This window comes from Sapajus apella, unplaced genomic scaffold (assembly GCF_009761245.1).
Source record: "Sapajus apella isolate SASKATOON/1434 unplaced genomic scaffold, GSC_monkey_1.0 scaffold55, whole genome shotgun sequence".
Lineage (NCBI taxonomy): Eukaryota > Metazoa > Chordata > Mammalia > Primates > Cebidae > Sapajus > Sapajus apella.
The window spans coordinates 3669902-3694848 of record NW_022436995.1 but is presented as its reverse complement, the minus strand read 5'-3'; the positions used below and the strand labels follow the sequence as shown (position 1 = coordinate 3694848).

Genomic DNA, 24947 nt, shown 5'->3' with positions numbered 1-24947 from the left:
TCATTCCTGGGATCATATAATTTTCTTCCTTACCTGGGAGTCTAAGCATCAAGAGCCAAAGCCTCCTTTTTTGTTTTCTTTTCACTTGGAAATTATAATGTCTTTAAGAACTAACTTTCACTCGTTGTCAACCCATGATAAATTCTAACTGGCAAATCTAACTTCAAACTTCAGCCTGCTGAAGTTATTTTTACAATATCTTACTAATTACAATATCTTACTAATATGTCAAATGAGACTTCTGTATCACAGTGCCTGTGTACCTGTAACATTATTGAATTTGGGCTAACAATATCTTCATTTTAAACTTTTAGCTGTTTTTTTGCTTCTGACTATTTAAATAGTACCTCACATATAAGACACTTTGGATACTTGGGGTTCTTTAATTTTTCAAAAATAATCTATGGTACTTCTACTGAAAACGGCATTTTTTTTTGTAGTATTTTAATTGTCACCAATTGGGAAGTAAGCCTGATATGATATTTTTACTGCCAAATTTCGAAGTCAAATATAAATCATTTCTGGCCCGTAAATATTTTTGTCTTTGAATGCCTTCCACCTAGGATGGAGAAACTAAGCAAAACATCCTTTCCCGTACGTGATTTAATTTATTGGATAATGAAAAGAACGAGCCATTTGGTCACTGACAAGTGATTATATGACTATGGAATAATTAGATTATTTTTGTCTGTAGGCAAAGATTGTATATTTTTGAAGCAGAGCTATTTTAACTCTATCGAGACACAGAGAAACAATACGTTAGCAGTTCAGGATATTAGTGTCTGTAAGAACTCATTCCTCTTGGCTATTAATATGTTGGACAAAATGCTTTGCATCTATAAAACTTATTTTTCATTACCAGGAGACCATATCATTTGCAAATTTCATTTCCTGTCAACCTGTGCATCATGTAAATATTGTGAAGCAAAACTCTGATAGTCTACTCAGTTAGATGTTGGTTTAAAAGTTTCTAAGTTGAAACTGTTTTTTTCCCCTGCTCTGGAAATAGTACTGGTTCTTTGCCAAGTCAGAGTTCCTCCTACGCTTATCACTTTATATGTGGAAAATGGAGTAAAAGCGTAGGAGGAATAAGGCTAGTATCTTTTCTTAGCATCACACTAACTTAGGCAAGAATTGGATCTGGTTAACTCATATTTGCAGTGGCAATGTCATTATTTATGCACTGTTTAGCGATATTACTTGTACTTAAGTGTTAGAATGTTCTTATATAAAGGCATAATTTCACGAGGTTTTTTGCCCCTCCTTTCTCCATTTCTACTCTTATACAAGACGAAGATTACCATTATAATAGCAAGATAATTATTACTATCGGAACAGTTCTCTAGGGTGCTTCTCCCTATCAGTGTAAAAACAAATCATGTAATCGTTCTATAATTTGAGAATTTTTACAAAGCACGTTGTCCTAACTATTACAGAGAATTTACAATATCTCATTCGTCTTAGAAATTCCTATTTGGGCACACACACAAAAATATTTTGCTTAGTTTATCTTCAATGCTGGGTTTCAGAAGCCATTAGAGGTATTTAAAGACTGCTTCTAGTAGACTAATTTTATTCTTTCTTCTTCTGTTAACCATAGTTAGAAGATGAAGTGCATCTTCATCACTTTAAAAGGCAAAAATCCTTGAAAATAGTATTTTTTTAAAGTAATGTCTAGTAAACAATCTAAATTCTATTTTGATATGATAGAAAAGATATGGAATTATTGGTACTCGTTGCTTGAAGTTTTAATTCTTGTCATTATTTTGGCCCAGTCATAAAAGTATAAATGTTACTGCTGTTGGTGAAATCCCTTTATTGTCCATAAATCATAAGTATTATTTTTAGAGTATTATTGTTTCTTAGTAATAAAAGACATGCTAGGAACAATTTCCTTTACATATTAAAATAGTCATCCAATGCTTATGTAAAATGCCACTAGAAACTATTTTAATGTTATGCCATTCTTAGCTTAACTGTAAGCTAAGAACTTGTAAACCTTGATATGTTTAATTCTTCTCTCTGAAAATGTTTGATTTTGTGTGTTTATGAGTTAATTTTACCCATGCCAAAGTTTGAGCTATAACTATTAAGGAAAAAATTAGGTGTGAAATAATTTCTAAATAATCAAAACATATAATTTTTTTTGTAAAGGAACCACATTATTTATAATATGCCCAGTTTAGCATATGATGTGAACCTGTATAGTGGCAATGAAAGTAAAAATGGAATAGACATGATTGACTTAAGAGGTATTGTAGGAACTGGAAGCCATAAGTTGTTGATGTAGGCATGACTGAGGTTTTCGTGTGGTTAGCTGGGAGGGTTTTCATGTGGTTAGCTGCCATCACTAAGGGAATAGATATAGGGAATGTTGTAAGTAATTACTATCTGGAAAATCTTGTTTTTCTCTTTACTTACTAGATATTGAATAAACATTCAATAAACATTCAATATCTAGTAAGTAAAGTTTAGTAAAATAGCTAATGGTTATTTAGAAAAACATTTCACCAAAAGTAATCAATAAATGTGTAGGTCAGTAAGTGCCTCTGTGAAATATCCCTGCAATTAAGGTTAGATGCCAAGAGAGGGCAGGAGATCCTTCATTAGATTGCACGGTTTGCACCTTTGGGTTTCCGGACTATAGCATTAAAAGTGTGTAAGTAATCTTCACAGTAAATCCTTGCTTTTGAAGTGATTTAAGTCTTATTTGAAAATTAGGCAGTTATGTTCAGATTGAATATTATTTTTTAAATCATCATTATTTCACCCTACATCTCCAAAGGGAACATGTTATCTATTTCAAATTATTTCTGACTTTATATTAGGATTTAGTAATTATATGCAGCTAACCTTGCAAATTAAGTTTACTTGAGAAAAAATTCAACATGTTTATAAGATCGTTGCCAGAAAGAGTCTGCTACTGTTGCTCTCAAAATTAAGTATTTGAAAATATGCATTGTGGATATTTCCTTTTGATGGGGAACTACTGCAAAATCTGACTTGCCTCTAAAACGCCAAAAGTGAGGCTCCTCATAAACTTGCTACCATTTCAAAGGCTTCAAGACGTCAAAAGATTTCTAACTCTTCAAAGCTGTGTCTTTCATTCATCTATTTAGCATGATCTGTCATCCATTGGGGAAACATTCTCCACTTAATCTCTGACTCACAGGAGAATTCCTCAATGTGTTTTCCTTCATCAGAGAAGGGTCACTATGAGAGACACTGCTCTTATATTTTAAAACATATATAAAATAATATTTGCAGCCAGGTGCAGTGGCTCATGTCTATAGTCCCAGCACTTCGGGAGACTGAGGCAGGCAGATTGCTTGAGCCCAGGAGTTTGAGACTAGGCTGGGCAACATGGTGACACCCCCATCTCTACAAAAAATACAAAAATTAGCCAGTCATGGTATTGGGCACCTGTAGTACCAGATCTCAGGATGCTGAGGTGTGAGGATGACTTGAGTCAGGAGGTGAAGACTGCCATGAGCTGTGATATATTTGAAAATACAATTGAATTTCTAATAAAAATATCATGGAATACAACATTTGATGTTGAATAACTGTTTGTTTTGGACATGAATGTTTTCATTTAGAATACACGCCATATGTCTGCATGTTGAAAATACATCTCCTGCAAGAAACACGAGAAAGCTCTGCATTGAAGTTTGGTTAATAAATCATACTGAAGACTAAATTTCTACTAGTCAATGGAAACTTTTTGAGGCTAAACTTTTATTTTCTTTAGAAAAAGTATGTAAGGCTGAGTTTTGCCTTTGGCATTGTGAACTAGAATACAAGAAATCTTGTCCATTTTAAAAACAAAAATAATATATTCCGGTCACATTGAGTCCATTTTTAAGTACCTTAAAAGCAGCAAGATATGGTAGGAAGGGCAGCAGCCTGGGAATAAGAATATCTGAACTGAGTTCTTTTACTAATTAGCTGTTTTGCCATGGACAGGTGCCTTAACCTTCAAGGGCAAAGTTTTCTTCTCTATAAAAAGAGGTTGTGCTCGATGATCTGACAGGGTTCTTGGCACTTTGCCACTACATGTAAGTGAGAATCTCTCTGGAGTGTCACATTTTTTTTCTTTTTCTTTTCTTTTTCTTTTTTTTTTTTTTTCTGGAGACAGAGTCTTGCTCTGTCACCAGGCTGGAATGCAGTGGTGCAATCTCGGCTCACTGCAACCTCCGCCTCCCAGTTCAAGCAATTCTCCTACCTCAGCCTCCTGTATAGCTGGGATTACAGGTGCGCTCCACCACGCCCAACTAATTTTTGTATTTTTAGTAGAGACAAGGTTTCACCGTGTTGGTCAGGCTGGTCTCGAACTCCTGACCTCATAGTCTGCCCGCCTTGGCCTTCCAAAGTGCTGGGATTACAGGCATGAGCCACCACACCCTGCCCCATCTTTTTTTCACTCTTGATTAAAGCTAGGCACATTTATATCCTTCTCACACGTTTATTCTATTAGAATTTCTCTCTCTTTATGAATGAATGAATATTATTCTTATATCTTGGATAGAGGGTTTGCACAAAGAAACTGAAGTTGCCATGCTGGAGGGACTTTGGTCAAATATTACATAAAATTTGGCATTCAAGAATAACTAAAGCCCAAGATAGAAATCCAAGTTGAGAACCACTAATTACTTAAATCAGGTAAAGACACAGCTCCATAAAACAAAAATCAGAGTTAGAGTCACCAAAGAAAATGTGGGTAAGGACTTGGCAAAATCAGAATCATCATCAGTATGGGCTGTGGTTGAGACATTAATGGAGTGGGAGCTTGCTTTCCATATTGGGTGTTCAGTCTTCCTTCCATTTCACAATGAATTACTTTCTAATTGATGCTACTTTAGATTCCAAAGATATTAAAATTAAAATACATGTTTTCTAACATCTATAATCTTAACGCTCTTATGAATAAAATGACTAAAAACTGAAAAAATGTATTTATTGAATACTGATCGAATGCCAGTCCTTGTCTCAAGCACATGACATGAATTATTTAATATAATAATTTTGAAGTATGGATGTTACTATTAGTTAAAAACATTGAAGGTTAAAGAGATTTAGAAGATAATTGATGGTAAACTGGCCAGATTTGACTGTGTCCAAAGGTCATGTTTTTATATCTTCAGTTTTATTTTCTCCATCAGAGACCCATATGCATATGTCCACATTTGTTATTAAAAATTTTAAACACATGAATTAGGGGAAAGAAGACTAATTTAAATATATGTAATCTCATACTAAATGATAAACTCTATGTCCTTCAGATTCTTTATAAGCACATATTTATATAAAATTTATCCATAAAAATTAAGTTTTACAGTGTATGTTTTCTCTTTTTTTTTTCCTTCACTCAGGAATATCTTTATAGGCCAGAAAATATTTTTGAGATCATATTCAATGACTTCATATGCTATTTGATTTACAAATATATGCATTTCCTTAACAAATCTTTTATCAGTAAGCATTTATTTTGTCTCAGTCTTTATTTGGCAAAAAAAAAAAAAAAAAAAAAATCTAAGTTGTTTACCTGTGTCTCTAAAACTTATTCAACATCATTTTATATTTTAGGATATTCTAGATTAAATTTATAAACATTTGTGAGAGTTTTGTTATGTTTCATTGAATGATGCACCTGAATTTGTTTTGACATTTTATACTCCTGGCAACTTTGTCCTTTTTCTCGTGTCCAACACTAGATTTCACATACCTGTGAATATTGTTATACTTTTGATAATTTGGCAGATTGTTTATATTCATAGATCTCTGCCTAATATTTAGCTTGAACATTTTTATGTATGCCTTTTAGCCATTAAAATTCATTGAATTAATTTTTACTTTAAGCTTATTCTTTTATTTTATCCTTAAAGTTTTAAGTTCCAGGGTACATATGCAGGTTTGTTACACAGGTGAATATATGTCATGGTGATTTGCTGCCTGAGATCAACCCATCACTTAGGTATTAAACACAGTATGCCTTTTCTATTCTTTCTGATGCTATATACCTCCCCAATCCCTGACAGACCCCAGTGTGTTTTGTTCCCTCTACTACTGTGTTCATGTGTTCTTACAGTTCAGCTCCCACTTATAAGTGAGAACATGCAGTGTTTGATTTTCTGTTGCTGCATTAGTTTGCTGAGGATAATGGCTTTGAGCTCCATTTATGTCCTTGCAAAGGACACGATCTCATTCCTTTTCATGGCTGCATAGTATTCCATGGTGTCTATGTACCACATTGTCTTTATCCAGTCTATCATTGATGAACATTTGGGTTGATTCCATGTCTTTATTATTGTGAGTAGTGCTGCAAATAACATACGCATGCATGTATCCTTGTAATAGAATGATTTATATTCTTTTGGATATATAGCCAGTAATGAGATTGCTGGGTCAAATGGTATTTCTGCTATCTGCATTCTTGAGGAATTGCCACATTGTCTTCCCTAATGATTGAACTATTTAAATTCCCACCAAGAGTGTAAAAGCATACCTTTTGCTCTGCAACTTCGTCAGCAACTGTTTTTTCTTGACTTTTTAATAATTGCCATCCTGACTGGTGCGAGATGGTATCTCATTGTGGTTCTGATGAACATGAATATGTTCATGAATATGAACATGAATATGTTTGTTGGACACAGGAATGTCGTCTTTTGAGAAATATCTGTGCATGTCCTTTGCCCACTTTTTAAAGATTTCTTTTCTTCTTTAAATTTGTTTATGTTCCTTATAGACCCTGGATATTAAGCCTTTGTCAGATGGATAGATTGCAAAAATCTTCTCCCATTCTGTAGGTTGTCTGTTCATTCTGTTGATAGTTTCTTTTTGATATGCAGGAGTTATTTAGTTTAGATTCTATTTGTCAATTTTTGCTTTTTTTTGCAATCACTTTTGGCATTTTCATCATGAAATCTTTGATAGTTCCTGATGGTATTGACTAGATTTTCTTCTAGAGTTTTTATAGTTTTGGGTTTTACATTTAAGTCTTAAATCCATCTTGAGTTAATTTTTGTATAAGGTGTAAGGAAGGGGCCCAGTTTCAATTTTCTGCATATGGCTAGCCAGTTATCCCAGCACCATATGTTAAGTAGGGAATTCTTTTCTCATTGCTTGTTTTTGTCGGGGTTGTCAAAGATCAGATAGTTGTAGGTGTGTGGTCTTATTTCTGAGTACTGTATTCTGTTCCATTGGCCTGTGTCTGTTTCTGGACTAGTACTGTGTTGTTTTAGTTACTATAGCATTGTAGTATGTTTGAAGTCAGGTAGTATGATGCCTCTAGCTTTGTTCTTTTTGCTTAGAATTGTCTTGGCTGTATAGGCTCATCTTTGGTTCCATATGAATTTTAAAGTAGCTTTTTTTTCCAATTCTGTGAGGAATGTCAATAGTAGTTTAATGGGAATAGCATTGAATCTATAAATTGCTTTGGGAAATGGGGCAATTTTCATGATATTGATTCTTTCTATCCATGCACAAGGAATGGTTTTCCATTTGTTTGTGTCCTCTCTGATTTCCTTAAGAAGTGGTTTAAGTTCTTCTTGAAGATGTCCTTCAGTTCCCATGTTACCTGTATTCCTAGGTATTTTATTCTCTTTGTAGCAGTTGTGAATGGGAGTTCATTTGTGATTTGGCTCTCATCTTGCCTTTTATTGATGTATAGGAATAGTAGCGATTTTTACACATTGCATTTTGTGTGCTTAGAGTTCCCTGAAGTTGTTCAACAGTTTACGAAGCTTTAGGGCTCAGACAGTGGGATTTTCTACATATAGGATCATGTTATTTGCAAACAAAGATAATTTGACTTCCTCTCTTCCTATTTGAATACCCTTTATTTTTTAATCTTGCGTGACTGCCCTGGCCAGAACTTCCAAAGCTATGTTGAATAGGAGTTGTGAGAGAGGGCATCCTTGTCTTTTGAAAGTTTTCAAGGGGAATGCTTCCAAATTTTATCCATTCAGCATGATATTGGCTGTGGGTTTGTCATATATGGCTCTTATTATTTTGAGGTATGTTCCTTCAATACCTAGTTTATTGAGCGTTTTTAACATGAAGGGATGTTGAAGGCCTTTTCTGTGACTATTGAGATAATCATGTGGATTTTGTCTTTAGTTCCATTTAAATGATGAGCGTATTCATTTTTTTTACTGGAGTATTCATTTTGGAAATTTTCTTTCTAAGCCTTTTTTATATATCATAATATTATCCTTTTCACTCTCTACTTTGCAATCCCCTTCTTTTGCTTTTTAATTTTCTTCGTAGTGCTTTTCAGATTTAAAAGAGGTTAATATTAATTTATTGAAGTTTATTGGTGCTTCTCTTTTTTATATCTGCCTTTGGTTTTAAAAAAATTTATTTTAAAACATGAAAGGCCTTGCTGTCTCAAAAATTGTCTTAGAGTACAATATATTCTTTTAGGCACTGCTAAGGCTATGATAAATCCAAGTTGTTTATTTATTATTGTAATTTTTTATGTAACAAGTGAGAGTTGTTACATCCATGATATATTGCAGGAACCGGTCATACTCTGTGATTTGGAGAGAGACCTGTTGCCCTAACAACTCAAAACGAGTGGAATTGCAAGCACAGAGCAGGGCTGCCTATGGACAGAGCCAACTGGGCCTTTGCCCCTGTGTGAGATCATATACTTCTATGTATCCTGATAAGCTTGTGGCACATATTGCTCCCAGGTGTCCTCTATTATGAATAACCTGGATCATGTAGGTCTTTCCTCCCACTGGGCATTCATGTGCTTCCCCTTGCATTTCCCAAAATCAACCTCCTGTGTGCTGACCCTCAGTTATACAACTGTAGAATTGTCTTTTAAATTAATTGAAGAATACTATCAACAATAAGTAACATTTTTGAGATTTTTTAAAAAACATGCCAGAGACTCCTGTAATCACCCTTCATGTATAAACTCATTAAATCTTACAACCATTCCATGAAGTAGACATTATTATAATTTTCTCAATTCAACAGCTGAGGAATTGTAGATTCAAGCTTTTAAAGTTATCCAGCTGGTGAGAGAAGAAGCCCTCTCCCCAACTTCTTGTACTAAACATCTTCACCCTCTCTCTGTGTACTTCATGATAGTCAAGTTCCCCAAAACTTATCTTTCTCTTTCTTTGTTGCTACCATGTCTAGGTCATGGCTGGCTAATATACTAAATCCACTCCAACCATGGCATCCTAACCTCCACTGGCATTAACTAAACCTACAATACCTTGTCATGGAAACAGACAGCGTCTGCTTTGGTCTCATAAGATTAAAATACAATATCTTAGAATACCTTCTCTATGTTTAGATATGTTCAGATACACTAATATATTACTGTAGAGTAACACTTTAGAGTATTCAGTACAGTAACTTGCTGCACAGGTTTGTACCCTAGACATGATGGGCTATGCTATATAGCCTAGGTGTGTAGTAGGCCGGACCATCTAGGTTTGTGTAATTATAGTCCATGATGTTTGCACAATGACAGAATTGCCTAGTGATGCATTTCTCAGAATGTGTCCCTGTCATCAATCAACATATAACTGTATATACTACGAATATGGCCATTTATTTTATAGCTAAAATATGTATATAGGCATACCTCAAAATGCAATAATTAATAATGAATTAATTGTGCTGGGTGGTGGATTGTGTATATTTTTTTCTCCCTTTTTCTGGATTATCATTTGTATTGATATGTTACTTTTAAAATTAAAAGGAAGAAAAAGAATCACCTTGTTTACATTGTTGTTTTCTATTTATTTCCTGTTCCCCACTGTATTACAGTGCCTTGAATGAAAATCATTTTATCCGGTATTCACTGAAAATATAATAACACCATAAACATTCTATTTGTGTAAGCCTGGTCTCGTAACAGGCCTAAAATTGTTTGGAAAGTGATATAAATGATTTCTCAGCTATTAACTTCCTATTTAGTAAATTATTATTATAATATAAAATTGGTACTCTTTTAGAACACAAGAATTATTTTACTTTCCAATCCTTCCTTTTTTTTTTTTTGCTTTCATAGCATTTATTACTAAATTAATTCCCAATGATTAAATAGCCCACTAAGAATATTGAGGCAATTTTAAAATTTAGAATTATTTGCACACTAACCAAATAACATCTAATATCACTTATTTTATTTGGATTGAATAAACCCATGTAAACAATACTCGATGTTTTTAAATTAAAAATAGCATTTTAACAGAGAAGACCAATTCTAAAAATGGGGGCAAAAGCTGAAGATATGTAATTGTTCTTTGTATAAATAAACATTTTGCTAAAATTGTATTACTTAGACTGGTTCATATAATAATTTTTCTTCCTCATTTTGATCTACTTTATTTTAAAACATGTCTAACTACTTTAGAGTAGAAACAAAATGCTATTTTTTAAATGTCAAGGCAATTTTACAACTTTCTCACTACTAAGTGATTTATCATAGACTGTGTAAAAATGATAAGGTGACAACATCCAGAGGCTGTCAGTGGAAAAAAAAAAAAAAGCTCCTTTAATACCATTGATCAAAAGAACAGAAGAATACTCAAGAATATCTCCCCTTCCTCATTAATTTTTATTCTAATAGCCATCTAGCATTTACCTGGTATGATACAAAAGAAAAAAATAATCACATACATGTTTCTTGCACTATCAACTCACAATATTTTGGGATGCTAAAACAGTGGTGAATATAATTGACAACCTCACCTCCAGCACCACCCCGAGTAGAGAAGTCAGTAATCTTCCCTCATTTCTCCCATTGCCACCAACCTTGAGATGACACTTATAAGTGAATCCACTGTTTCTGGGAAATCATATATGTAAATTCACTCCCTGAAAATTTCCTGTAAACTTGAGGAGAAAGCAGTCTGGAGTATAAAATCAACCCCACTTCCATGCTTTCATTAACTGATTATAATTTGGCCACTGGAAATAGCTACTCCTGGGAGAATTTTTCATTTTCCATTTTGACAGAAATGGTGGGTAATCCTTTAGTGCAAGTCCCATTAAACCTATCCCACAGGAAGTCTCATAAAATCACCTAGCTGCCACTGTGATGCTGCTGACCTTACAGAGAACCTGCCTGTGGTGTCACTGACTGTTTTAACTTCTTGGACATTTTACCTTTCTTTGATACAGAGAAGAGATGTGGGGAGGGGATAGGAGATACCCAGTTTCTATATCTTTATAGATTTTAGCTTTCAGCCTGCTCTTCTAATACAACATGACAGTGATGATTTCTTTCCAAAACTAATCCAAAGTTACATTAAATAGCCTGTTGATGTAGCAGTTTTTGAATATTTATATTATGCTATCATGTAGGTCATTGTATATAATTTTCATATTTCTGTGGAATATAACATGTATATAGCAGTCAAATAGAACAGAATCATACTTATTTCTAGAGTTTTACCATTCTTGTAAAACCAGCAAAAATATTTTTTTCAAATTGTCAGCCCTCAATATGGAGCAGATTTGACATTTTAAAGGCAATTTAAATGATTATTATTTGCCTAGTAAATTCTCAAGGATCCTTGTATGCTCACACACTTTGCAATGAGCTGAAATCATGTGAAAAGCAATGCACCTGGCATTTCTATCCAAAAGAGGTGTCAGGTTTAACTAAAATATACTTTTAAAAATTTCCTCACTGGTTTCAGCTTGATTTTAATACCATTTAACTCCTTAGTTAAACAAACAAAAAAATAACCATAAGAAATTGAATTTATGAGGTTCAAAGAAGTTTTGCTGGGCGCAACTAACGATTCCAGTCTGTCTTTGTTTTGCTGACTTATTAAGTGACATTTAGAATCGGATTAATTTTAGCCTCAACTCTTAAGTCCTCTTCACAATCAGAGTTGCTATTCACATAAGTCTTTCTTTGAACAGGCTTCAGAAACAAAGACTACTTATTCTACTTAGCTCTGATTAAGAATTTTACAGCACACAGGGACAAATCATTGGGTTCGGACTTTTCAACTAGAGTACAGGATGAAGGGCAACAAAGCCAACATGTCCATCTACTTTGAAGCTGCCATAATAATATTAAGTTTTTAACTCGCATAAAGAACAAATCTATTCATTACTCTTTTCTTTCTTTGAGACATTTTTTAAGATTACAGACAGGCTGGATCTTCAATAACTGGAACAGGGCTTATGAAGTTGGTTTGAGGCCATCCTAAGACTGTCTTTGTTACTGTTACCCACCTAGAAATACTTGTATTGTTAGAAGATTGGAACACTCTGCTGATTGCCTTCCACTCCTCAGCTGTCTCTCTCCTATACGTACCTTGTAGAACTGCAAAACCACATTGCTCTCAATGTGCCACTTCTGTAAGCTACTTCTTTCCATAATTACCCCTTATTGTAGGACTGGTCTGGTTTCTTTAACTGTTACCCAGTGTTTCCCACTTTCTGCCCCATCTGTATACAGACATTTCATTAAGTGATGCCACTGTGTTTATTGAGTTTTCATTTTACTGTTGTTTTAAGTACAGAGTTAAAATTTATGGGTCGTTTTGTATAAGACCAGTCAACAAGGTTAAAATATTAAATAATACAAAATGATATATTGGCATTAAATATGCACTAGGCTCTGTTTTAAACACACACACACACACACTTATTGAATCATCAAAACAACTTCATGTACCCCCCATTTGACACAGAAGGAAACTGAGGCACAGAAAGCTGAATGATTTTCCCAAGGTCAAAGAGCTGGGTGAGGACTCATACCCAAGCAACATGGCTCTGAGAGACTTTCAGTTTACCCACTACATTCTGCTGCCTTATTAGCTACTTCTGGGTGTTAAAAATTATGCCAGGCTATCAAAACCTTTAAAGAATGTCCTCATTCATGCAGCTGTAGGGCATATTAATGAAAGGAGGAGGATGAAAGGTGACAGTCTCCTTCCCCAGAGGCCTTATGCAGAACCTTTATTGGATATCATGCTGCAAGATTTGTGTCTCTCCACTTTCAGCTTTCCTTTTGCTTGCGACGTTTATTGTTACTTTTTCATTCCTGCAGCACATGTAGTTTGCATTCTGTTATTTCCATCTCAGCTACCCATAGTCAGCCATTGGTACATAATAATGCTTCGTCTTTGATGAGGGTAAAGGAAACCTTTCTCACATACTAAGAGGCTCTATTTTTCCTCCTGTAACTGCCAGCCTTATTTTGGCTTCTCCTCTTTAGTGTTTTGGCAGGCATTTGTCATAAATCTTTGTGACTTTTGTTGAGAAAGTAATAATTTATTATTCTGGTTCCATTTTAAAGAATAGAGTTACTTCCTTAGTGGCACCTTCACTCTCTTCCTTAGTTACAATTCGTTCAATTCACTGCCTCTAAGTTGGTGGTGTATCTCTAACACTTGGCCTTGTTTTTTCTAGAAGTAATTCAATTACCTTTCTCCTGTCTTCAACTCTTTCTATTACTTACATTGTGCACAGTAAAGCACAACGGTCAGAAAGTGAAACTGAAGGTACCTGCAGAATGAAGGAATGTATATATAATGTTATTAATATGATGGTAATATATTATTGATATATTACATCTAATATATCTTGTGTATGTGTATGTATAGAAGCACTCACCCACTGTGCCACTCCACACGTATATTTCAGAGGAGGATTTTGTAGAGTTCACTTTGAAATCACAGTCCTCTTGAAACGTATCCTTGTAATTCAAAGAACAAGAGCCCATTCATTACAATGTGAGTCGAAAGGTGGCATCAAGTTATCCCATGGACAGCCCTGTACTGTAAATGAGGCACAGCTTTGTCACAGAGGCTGGAATTAAAATTGGAAAACTGGAAAAGCAGATACTTCTCTGTTTCTTGAGGATAAACCTGGTGTGTGTTCTCTCTCTGTCTGTGTCATCTGCTTATCTCTACTTTATCTCTCTCCATCCATCAATTCTGTTTTCCCATAATCCCAGATAAGGATGTAAATCCCAGCCTCTGTTATATAACAAGAATAACTTAATTGTTCCTAATTCAAAATGTTTTCTACTTTTATTTAGGTTTGGGGCTACTGTGAAGGTTTGCTAAATAGGTAAACTTGTCACAGGGTTTGTTGTACGGATTATTTTACACCCAGGTATTAAACCCAATACCCAATAGTTATATTTTCTGCTCCTTTCCGTCCTCCCACCCTCCACCCTCACATATACCCCAGTGTCTGTTGTTCCCTACTTTGTGTTTATAAGGTCTCATAATTTAGCTCCCACTTATAGGTAAGAACATGCAGTATTTGGCTTTCTGTTCTTGCATTAGTTTGCTGAGCATTATAGCCTCCAGCTCCATCCATGTTCCCATAAAAGATATGCTCTTGTTCTTTTTTATGACTACCTAATATTTCATGGTGTATATGTACCTTATCCAATCTGTCATTGATGAGCATTTAATTTGATTCCATGTCTTTGCTATTGTGAATAGTGCTGCAGTGAACATTCCCCTGCATGTGTCTTTATGGTAGAATGATTTATATTCCTCAGCGTATATACCAAGTAATGGAATTGCTGGATCAAATGGTAATTCTGCTTTTAGCTCTTTGGAGGAATCGCCATAATGCTTTAAACAATGCTTGAATTATTTTACACTCCTAGTAACAGTGGGTAAGTGTCCCCTTTTCTCCACTATCTTGCCAGCATTTGTTATTTTTTGTCTTTTTAATAATAGCCATTATGACTGGTGTGAGATGATATCACATTGTGGTTTGATTTGCATTTCTCTGATGAAGGGTAATATTGAGCTTTTTTCATATGCTTGTTGGCCACATGTATGTATTCTTCTGAAACATGTGTGTTGATGACCTTTGCCCACTTTTTAATGGGGTTGTTTGTTTTTTCTTGTAAATTTAAGTTCCTTGTAGACTCCGGATATTAGACCTTTGTCAGATGGATAGATTGTAAAAGTGTTCTTTCATACTGTAGGTTGCTTGTTTACTCTGTTGATAATTTCTTTTGCCGTTCAGAAGCTCTTAAGTTCAATTAAATCCCACTTGTCAATTTTTGCTTTTGTTGCGATTGCTTTTGGTATCATTGTCATGAAATCTTTGCCTGTTTCTATGTTTAGGATGGTATTGCCTAGGTTGTCTTCCAGGGTTTTTATAGTTTAGGGTTTTACACTTAAGCCTTTAATCCCTCTTCATTTAATTTTCTGTATATGTCAGGATGGGGTCCAGCTTCAGCCGGTTATCCCAGCACCATTTATTCCCCGTTTTGTTTCTGTCAGTTTTGTCAAAGACCAAGTGTTTGGAGTTATTTCTGGGCTCTCTATTCTGTTACATTGGTCTAGGTGCCTGTTTTTGTACCAGTACAATGCCGCTTTGGTTACTGTGGCCCTGAAGTATAGTTTGAAATTTGGTAATGTGCTGACTCCGGCTTTGTTCTTTTTGCTTAGGATTGCTTTAGCTTTTTTGGCTCCATATAAATTTTAAAATAGTTTTTTTCTAGTTCTGTGAAGAATGTCTTTGATATTTTAATAGAAATAGCATTGAGTCTGTAAATTTCTTTGGGCAGTATGGCAATTTTAATGATATTGACTCTTCCTATCAATGAGCATGGAATGTTTTTCTATTTGTGTCATCTCTGATTTCTTTGAGCAATGTTTTGTAATTCTCATTGCAGAGATCTTTCACCACCCTGATGAACTGTATTCTTGGGTACTTTATTCTTTTTTCTGGCAATTATGAATGAGATGCTTTTATGATTTGGCCCTCATGTGGCTGTTGCCGATGTATAGGCATGCTGGTGATTTTTGTACATTGATTTTATATTCTGAAACTTTGATGCTTTTCAGGTGAAGGAGCTTTTGGGCCAAGACTATGGGGTTTTCTAGATACAGAATCATGTCATTTGCAAAGAGAGACAGTTTGACTCCCTCTCTTTCTACTTGTATATCCTTTATTTCTTTCTCTTGCCTAATTGCTTTATTTAGGATTTCCCTTAATACAAGTATTACTTAATTCATATATTTAATTTAAATACTTATGAGAAAGAGAATTTGATTAAGTTTTCCTGCCCTTTTTTTTTTTTTTTTGACGGAGTTCCACTGTTGTTACCTAGACTGGAGTGCAATGGCGCGATCTCGGCTCACTGCAACCTCTGCCTACTGGGTTCAAGCAATTCTCCTGCCTCAGCCTCCCAAGTAGCTGGGACTACAGGTGTGCACCACCATGCCCAGCTAATTTTTGTATTTTTGGTAGAGACGGGGTTTCACCATGTTGACCAGGATGGTCTCGATCTCTTGACCTCATGATCCATCTGCCTCGGCCTCCCACAGTTCTGGGATTATAGGCGTGAGCCACCGTGCCCGGCCTTTCCTACCCTTTTGTTATTTTCTCCAGCATCTCACATCCATCTTTGGTTCATCTCAGGTGAAGTCAGCTCTGGTTCATGTCTGCTGGTACTGACAAAGCATCAGAGGCTGTGTGTGTGTGTGTGTGTGTGTGTGTGTACATAGTAAATGAGAAATGAATTTTAAAACTAAACTACCAAGTTCTTCTTTCAGTAATTATATTGTTAATCCATCCTAATCTGTCTTCTCAATGAGCATTTGGCCATTAAATTACACTGTGATGATGTACAGTACTATATTTTAGGTTATATCCATTACAAACTAAAGTAATGTCATGATATAAGGAGTAATCAGAAGAACTTTTGAGCCTCTATGTTATTATATGAAAGGAATCAAAACAATAACAAAAAACAAAAGTGATAAATGAAGATTAAATGAGATGAAAGGTGCCTGTCACAAAGTTTGACATATAACTTGAGATTAAAAATGATAGCTATTATTTTAATAACACTAAATATATGATCCTGTTCCCAGAAGTTTGTTTGGAAATTAAGAACTCTTATATCCAGATAATTCCCCACCCCTCTCTACACATCTGAATTTTCTCATTTTTCAACGTTCACCTCAATCACTACATCCTATATGAAGATACAGCTTGCCAGTCAAGGCTCACACATGAAACCCAATTCACTTTGTTTTTCATCAGGTGCCTCATTTGGATGATATACAATATATGTTGGATGATGTACAGTTATTTGTAATCTTGCATATTATTTACCTTTATTATTTGTTATTTTATTTTTGTATGTCTATAGCCCCCCATTCTATACCTAAATTGTCAATATCCTGAAAACAAGGCCTAAGACGTATAGCCCACACAATATTCATCATTGCATCGTATGTTTGTGGGCAAGCATTCACATGATTTCTAGCAGGAATTTGTACATAACTAATTTTAAAAGGAATTTCTTCAGTGGAATGGGACATGGAAATAAAATAAATTTTAATAAAAATTTAATTTGAGATTCCAGTTTGCTAAAAACTATTTTCTATGATGTAATGTTTGTTGTCCTCAGTTATATAACTAGGTTTTTAGGAATTGTAGGACTACTGAATAACTGAATACCCTTGTTCTTTTCTGTCTTAGATTTTAGTTTATTTCTGCAACACACACACACACATGCACACGTACACACCAGATTTCCTTTCTAAAATGATCATTAACTCCAAAATTTTTGTGGCAAACCATAACTATACATAAATGCCTCAATTTTGCTAGTAAAGTTCAATTTTGAAACTTCACGTGCTTTGATCATATGATGTTTATGTGTTGCAAATGTGACCAATCATTTCCACAAGAGAGGTGGATGAAAAACATTCCAAATAATTATTTAGTTTTGAAACCTTCTAGGCAAAAATGTAGCTTATTTTAGTCATTTGATTTTTTCTGCGCCATGTTTTTAAAAACATTACTTCATTGTTTGTGTCATACCAGTGTTTCCAAAACTTCTACATTGATAATAATCACTTGGAACACTGAGCTTCCTGTCCCTCCCTGGGAGATTCTGAATCAGCGACTCTTAGGTGGAAGTTGTAATTTTTCCAACAGCTTGTATTTTTAAACGTAACTTATATTCTGGCAGAATTTTATATTTTTAAAAAGTACCTCAGGCAATTCTTAACATCCAGGAAGTTTGGAGAAGTTTGGGAAGTTTGGAGAAACATCTGTATGAAGCAGTTACCCTTGTAGTCTGTTTCCATCATTCCTAGTTACAAATCTTTGTGGGCATCACAACCACTAGTTTTATTGAGAATGTCTCTTGCAAGTTGGATTTAAAGCCAGCAAAGCAATTAGAATTTATTAAGCTTCTTTTAATGGCAAAGAAAATCACTCACCTAAAAAGTATTGTTAGCTATTGAATTGTCTTCATTGCTTATAAGATATTTTGAATTAGAACAATTTACTGTCTTCCATCAATTATGTAGGGATCCTGCAGATTTTATTTCAGGGACTGTACTGAAAGCACATTACTTATCTATGGGTTTCTTTTGTTATTGTTGCTATTTCCGTCCTTTCTTTGAAATAATTTGAAATTGGGTTTCCGGGAAAAGTGGATAGCTTTGAAATTCAGTAGTATCATTCACGTTCACTTCACATGAAAATAAGAAAACGGGAATCATATGTTCCTCAGTTCTTTTCAATATATACCTACCTCTGGTATTTTTTATCTTTTTTTTTTTCATTTTTGATGCCTATTTGTGGTTCAATCTATAATCCACAACCATTACAGGTATTCTTGGGGCTTGAATATATTTGAACTGCTGAGCACAGAGCCTGTGAAGGAGAGGATGCTCACAGTGGGAAACCATTTTCCTGAGAAATAAATGTACTACAGAAAATTTAAATTGCTTCCATTTTTTCACAGTGCTATGCTGTTTATAAAACTAAGACATGTTCTGCGTTGTTATTTCTAGGTTTGAATCCCCTCTGTTCTAAGAGCTTGACAATTCTCTTTCTTATTTCTATTTTGAGTAAGGAGTTTGACCAAATGTTCTTCCTGGTACAGCTGCCTAGACCCTGCTGTTTTGGCTTTGTGCTTCAATCTCACAGTGTGTGTGTGTATATATATATATTCATATATATATATATATATATATATATATTCATATATATATATATATATATACACACACACACATATGTATTATTTTTAACTGGGGCTACATGGAACAATGAAAATGTTTAATTTTGACTCTTTCATTGAAGTAATTAGGAAACTTTAGGGTTATTCTCATTTGACTGCATATTTAGCCTCACCACTCCTATCCTCTTAGCTGTGGATGATTTCCATTTGTGTAAGGTGAGTTCTTAAAACAGTTGTTACTGATAAGCAGTTTTACACTTGCCTGTACAAAATTTGTTCCCTCAGATTTCAAAAAGCAATATTTGAAGGTATTCTTTTAAAAAAGTCAAACTGAAAAAAGTTTCTTTATATGATTTAAAACTCTGTGAAATGAATAGCATTCTATACCTTTCTTATTTAAAGGTTTATAATTAATGTTCAGACAATAATGCATAAAATTAATATATGCTCTCAGTCTTGGGACTATCTGCATTTCTAATGATGGGACTTGTTGACCTCTATGGTTTTAGAGTCATCCCAAGGTGAGCAATGGATCAGGAATACTCATATTATCCTTTGTCACAGTCTATTTGACTATAGAACCAGGGGCCTCCTGGGTTTTGTTTTCAGTATGCCATAACCCATGCCATTATGTAATGTCCCATATTCTAAAGAGGGCACATCCTTGGGTGAGCTTCATGGCAAGACCTAAGTTGAAAATATTACTGTATAAAATTTTGTTTGTTATTTTCCAACAGTTAAAACAACTTTCTTTTTCATCTTTATGAATTTTGCGTAAATTTGTATAGCTTTTCCCTTTTTCTATAGTAATTCTTTCTCTTCTCTTTGTATCTTCTCTGAATAAGTCTAATGTTTTTCTAAAAATAGAAAGGCAAAAGTACACCAAATTATAAACATTATAATACAGTGCTTATGTTTTACATTTCTTCTTTCACTTATAACCTTTCTTTTGTTCCTACTTAATCCTCAGACTATTTTGAAATCACTTCAAACCTTCATTTACTCTTTTTTCCTTCATGAATCCGTGTTTGCAGGTGGAACAGGAAAAGTATTTACTTATGATTTATGAGGATTTAAAGAATCAAAGTTTGTAATGCCTAAAACAGGAACAAGATGTTCTCAGAATATTTTCTGTATTAGGCATATCTAAAAAGAGTATTAAATCTCCTAGGAGTCAATTTAATAAAGATGATGAGTGAGAATGAAGAAATGATACCATGTTTCATCATAAAATATTAGAATCCGATCAAATGAAAATATTTATTCTGAAATTTTGAAGTTAAAAATAACAGATGCAAAATAAGGTATATAGCCACCACTGTATTGAAAAATCCACTCTTGATCATAAAAAATTAATTACCTAGTTTGCAAAATTTAAATCTATTCTTCTATTTCTACTTCTGGTTACTACTCTGAAAATAATTCTACTCCATAGCATTTTTACAGAACTTGGGAGAAGTAGCTACCATAACACATAAATCGGTTCATTTTGGTATTAATTCCATAACAATTTTGATAAAAATAATAGTGTTTAAGACAGAGAATTGTGAAAGAAAATGCAGTTAATTTGAAATTTTCCTTTCAATATATAATTTCACTTTAAGAGTTTAATATATTCTGCATAACTTTCTCCTACTGATAAAAAAAAAACCCATATACACAAAGGAGAAAGCAGAAATGAAAGAAAACAGGAAAGAAAGGGAGAGCAAAGGAAGGAAGGGAATGAAGGAAGGAAGGGAGGGAAGGAAAGAGAGAATGGAAGGAAGGATGGAACATGAAGGGAAAAGATGGAAGGAAGATGATTGATTGATAAATCTATCTCACAATTCTGAAAAAAAAAATGAAACTAATGGTTAAACACTAACCACAATATAAGAGGGAATTCTTGATGCTTTAAAATAGTACAGCCCAGCCTCCTCTGTTCTTAAGAATGCAGGACCTGTACTGTGGAGAAAACCAGGCCACTGTCTTACACCCCCAACATCCAGGACCTATGCCAGCCTTCTGAGGTAATCCTTCTGGAGAAAGTAAGAATTGTTTTCCTTTCACCCATCATCAGTAAGTCAACAATTCAAAGACATCAAGAATAATGGAAGGGGAATTGATGGCATCACAATTCCTTCTGGAGGTGTATTTCCAGCATAAAATGTCCTGCAGAACAGTAGAAATAGGCTGAGCCATAGGGATTTAGAGATTTTTCTGGTCAAAGAATTATAGACTGCCTCAATTTCACTGGGACATAAATACTTCTCTCCCTAGTTAAAGAATTATTGAAGGGCAGAAGAAAATATACCTTCATCCCACAGAACCATACTAGATAAATTTCTGGCCATTACTGGAAATTGAACTGGAAGCACTGCATCTCAACGCTGCTAAAAATTGATATATTCTCTCAGTCCCTGAGGGCAACAGGAGTGCAAAGACTAATTCACACATTCCTTTCTTCAGTTAGAAAATTTTTTCTGGTTTGTTTATTGTATATATTAAAGGTGCACCTTGATGATTTGATATGTGTTAATGTTGTGAAGTAATCACCACAACATAGCTGATTAATAGATCCATAACCTCTCATAGTTACCTCTCATTGTGTGCTGAAAGCACTTAGGATCTATCTTAGCACATTCCAAGTACAGCAGAGAGTTGTTACCTATGGTCATAATGCCACACATTAGGTCTCTAGAACTTCCTCATCCAGCATAACTGAAACTTTGTACCCCTTCACCAACATCTCTCCATTTCCACCTCCCTCCTGTCCTTCGTGACCGCCAGTTTTCCCTCTGCTCTCACACCCTTACACAAAAGTCAACTCAAAATGGGTTGAAGACTTAAACATAAGACCTGAAACAATAAAACTTCTAGAAGGAAACATAAGGGGAAAGCTACTTGATACTGGTCTTGGCAATGATTTTTTGCATTTGATGCCAAAAGCACAGCCAACAAAAGTGAAAATATAAGTGGAATGACATCAAACTAAAAAGCTTTTGCTCAGCAAGGGATGCAATCAACAAAGTGAAAAAGACAACTGAATAGGAGAAAATATTTACAAACCATATGTCTCATCAGGAATTCATATCCAATATATATATAAGAAACACATGTAACTCAATAGCAACAAAAGTGCCTGAATAGACATTTTCCCAGAGAAGACATACAAATGGCCGACAGGTATATGAAAAGATTAATCTCTATGTGTCATTAACCAGGATATCATGACATGAGAAAAAGAAAGAGAGGGGGGTGGGGAGTTGGGGGGGGGATGGCATGGGGAGAAATGCCAGATATAGGTGAGGGGGAGGAAGGCAGCAAATCACACTGCCACGTGTATACCTATGCAACAATCTTGCATGTTCTTCACATGTACCCCAAAACCTAAAATGCAATTAAAAAAGAGGGAAGGCATCTTATGGAAAAGATAAAAAACTTAATTGCATAAAAATGAGCAATATCCTCTTAACCACTTGGAACAAGAGTGAACTTGTGAAAATTAATAGCAGTGGATGATTTTACAAAATATCTGCTGTTGTAGATAAATAAATCCTTTTTAATAATAAAAATTATTATTTGACAAATAATAAAAATTAAACAATATAAAACAGCAAAAAATAACCCTGTGGCCCGAGAAGGGAAATTATTAATAAAAGATTAAAATTATGTTTAAAGCATATAGGCAGACTCAGACTAAAACAAAAATGGTTTAATTAACTCCAAATTCCAGGCAAAGAACACTCGAGTTACCACTGCAGAATATAAATAATATTGAGGAATACTGTTGGAAGTTCTCTTAGAATATCTTCTTTGGAGGCAGCATATTATTTCCTCTCTCTCTAAACATTTTTGTTTTCGAAATTATTGTTTTTTTTATTGTATTATAGGTTTTGGGGTTAAATTATTGTTTATACCATTCCAAAACCACTTACCACATAGCATCTTGAATTCAAATTTCTTCATGTCTTCATTCTCAATTGTATTTTAATTTAAGAAGGGTAATGAGTTTGTACTAGTGTATTTCTCATTGCCTTCATTAAATATTTACAGAAAGCATGCCTTCTAAAATGCATGCTGTCAAGCAATATACCTGTCTAACAAAGCTGCACATATATTGCCAAATCTAAAATAGAAGTTGAAATTATTTTTTTAAATGCATGCTGTTTGATAACATGTGACTAATATTTCCTTTTATGAGAGAACACATTCCAAGAAGAAACACTAAATCTTCTCATTCAAAATTGGTAGTATAATATATATATGTTAAAATATTTACGATCAGTACCATTATCTAACTCCAGTAACTCATTCAGACCTTTTGACTGTGTGTGTTGGTTCACATGTGTTTTATGAGACTATTCCTTAATCTCTCCAACATCAAGTTCAGCCAGTTGTTATAAATGTCAGCTTTGGTTCTAAAAATCTTATTATACTGACTCATGCAGAATATTTGAGGTACTGACCAGGGTCTACATACAACATGAGGGTTTTTGGGTTTTTTTTTTTTTTTTTTTTTTTTAGTATATTTTAAGTGTCCCTCTTAAATAAATTTATTTGGTAAGACCTAGTGCTACTTTTAACCAGACCATATTCACAGAGACTCACTATATTTCTATTGTTCCTTTATCAGCAACCTTTGAGAAAAGAAGCCCTTTAATTTCAAACATCGTATATCTTTCTTCAAAGAGTTTATTCTATTTAATCGTGTGCGTTTATTTATCTCTCACATGGGGCATTCTAACATGCGACTTGTCTTCTGATTTGTCCCCTATCTGTGGTTTCACATCTATATAACTCTTTTAAAACATAAACAATTTTCTCTCTCACACTGACTCAATTGTCTGTTTTGGGATAAGCTTAATAATTCTTTCTTGACAACTTTTCTCTTATCTCTTAATAATCTAAAATATTATATCCCCTAAAGCCATATAGGGCAATAGAAAATAGTCTCAGTGATTTTTCACAGCCCATTCTCACTCATACTTTTTTGTTTTGTTTTGTTTTTTTGAGACAGAGTCTCACTCTGTTGCCCAGGCTAGAGTGTAGTGGCATGATCTTTTCTCACGGTAGCCTCTGCTTCCCAAGTTCAAGTGATTTTCCTTCCTTAGCCTCCCAAGTAGCTGGGATTACAGGTGCTCACCACTATGCCTGGCTAATTTTTGTATCTTTAGTAGAGAAAATATTTCACCATGTTGGCGTGGCTGGTCTGCAACTCCTAACCCGGCCTGGACTCCCAAAGTGCTAGGATTACAGGTGTGAGCCACTGCACCCAGCCTCTCATATTCTAATATTTAACCTTCAATTTATATTCACTCATAAGTATTGAAAACAAAAGTACTATGTTTCTTTGTCTTATATTGAAGATTCCTTGGTAAGTCATTTTTTATTTTCTAATATTTACTAATGCCCTTTTTAGGTTAATCTCTTTGATGTGCCCCTCTTTAACATGCTTCTTTCTACCCCTATACATTTATGTATTCTTTTTTTTTTTCTTAAAGAGACTCTCACTCTGTCACCCAGGCTGGAGTGAAATGGTGCAATCTTGGCTCACTGCAACCTCCGCCTCCTGAGTTCAGGCAGTTCTCATGCCTCAACCTCCTGAGTACCTGGTATTATAGGTGTGTGCCACCATGCCTGGCTAATTTTTGTATTTTAGTAGACACAGGGTTTTACCATGTTGGCCAGGCTGTTCTCAAACTCCTGACCTCAGGTAACTGCCCACCTTGGCCTCCCAAAGTGGTGGGATTTATAGGCATGAGCCACTGCACATAGCCCCAGTGCATTCTTAAAAGATAGATAATGTATATTCATACACACCTCCTGTTCATTTTGGCTTATTACATTGTACAACAGAAATATTACAATTTTCTTAATTATTCTCTATATAATGGTCATGCTTTATGCAATCTAATGTCCATATTTTTAAAAGCTATTGCATGATATTTTTATCTCATCTTTCCAGACTATTTAGCAAAGCTGAATGAAGGGATTATATATATATATATAT

General features: G+C 34.5%; 1 protein-coding gene and 1 long non-coding RNA gene across 3 annotated transcripts in view; one reads left to right on the top strand and one right to left on the bottom strand.

Moving 5' to 3' along the window:
- MDGA2 (MAM domain containing glycosylphosphatidylinositol anchor 2) overlaps positions 1 to 24947 on the top strand; it is an 863364-nt gene that overhangs the window by 195551 nt on the left and 642866 nt on the right. The window lies entirely within an intron of this gene.
- Positions 8886 to 13961, bottom strand: LOC116527534. The gene is made up of 2 exons (XR_004258600.1): positions 11264 to 13961; positions 8886 to 11210 (listed from the first exon to the last, which is right to left on the bottom strand). It is a non-coding gene; the product is annotated as an uncharacterized LOC116527534 (long non-coding RNA).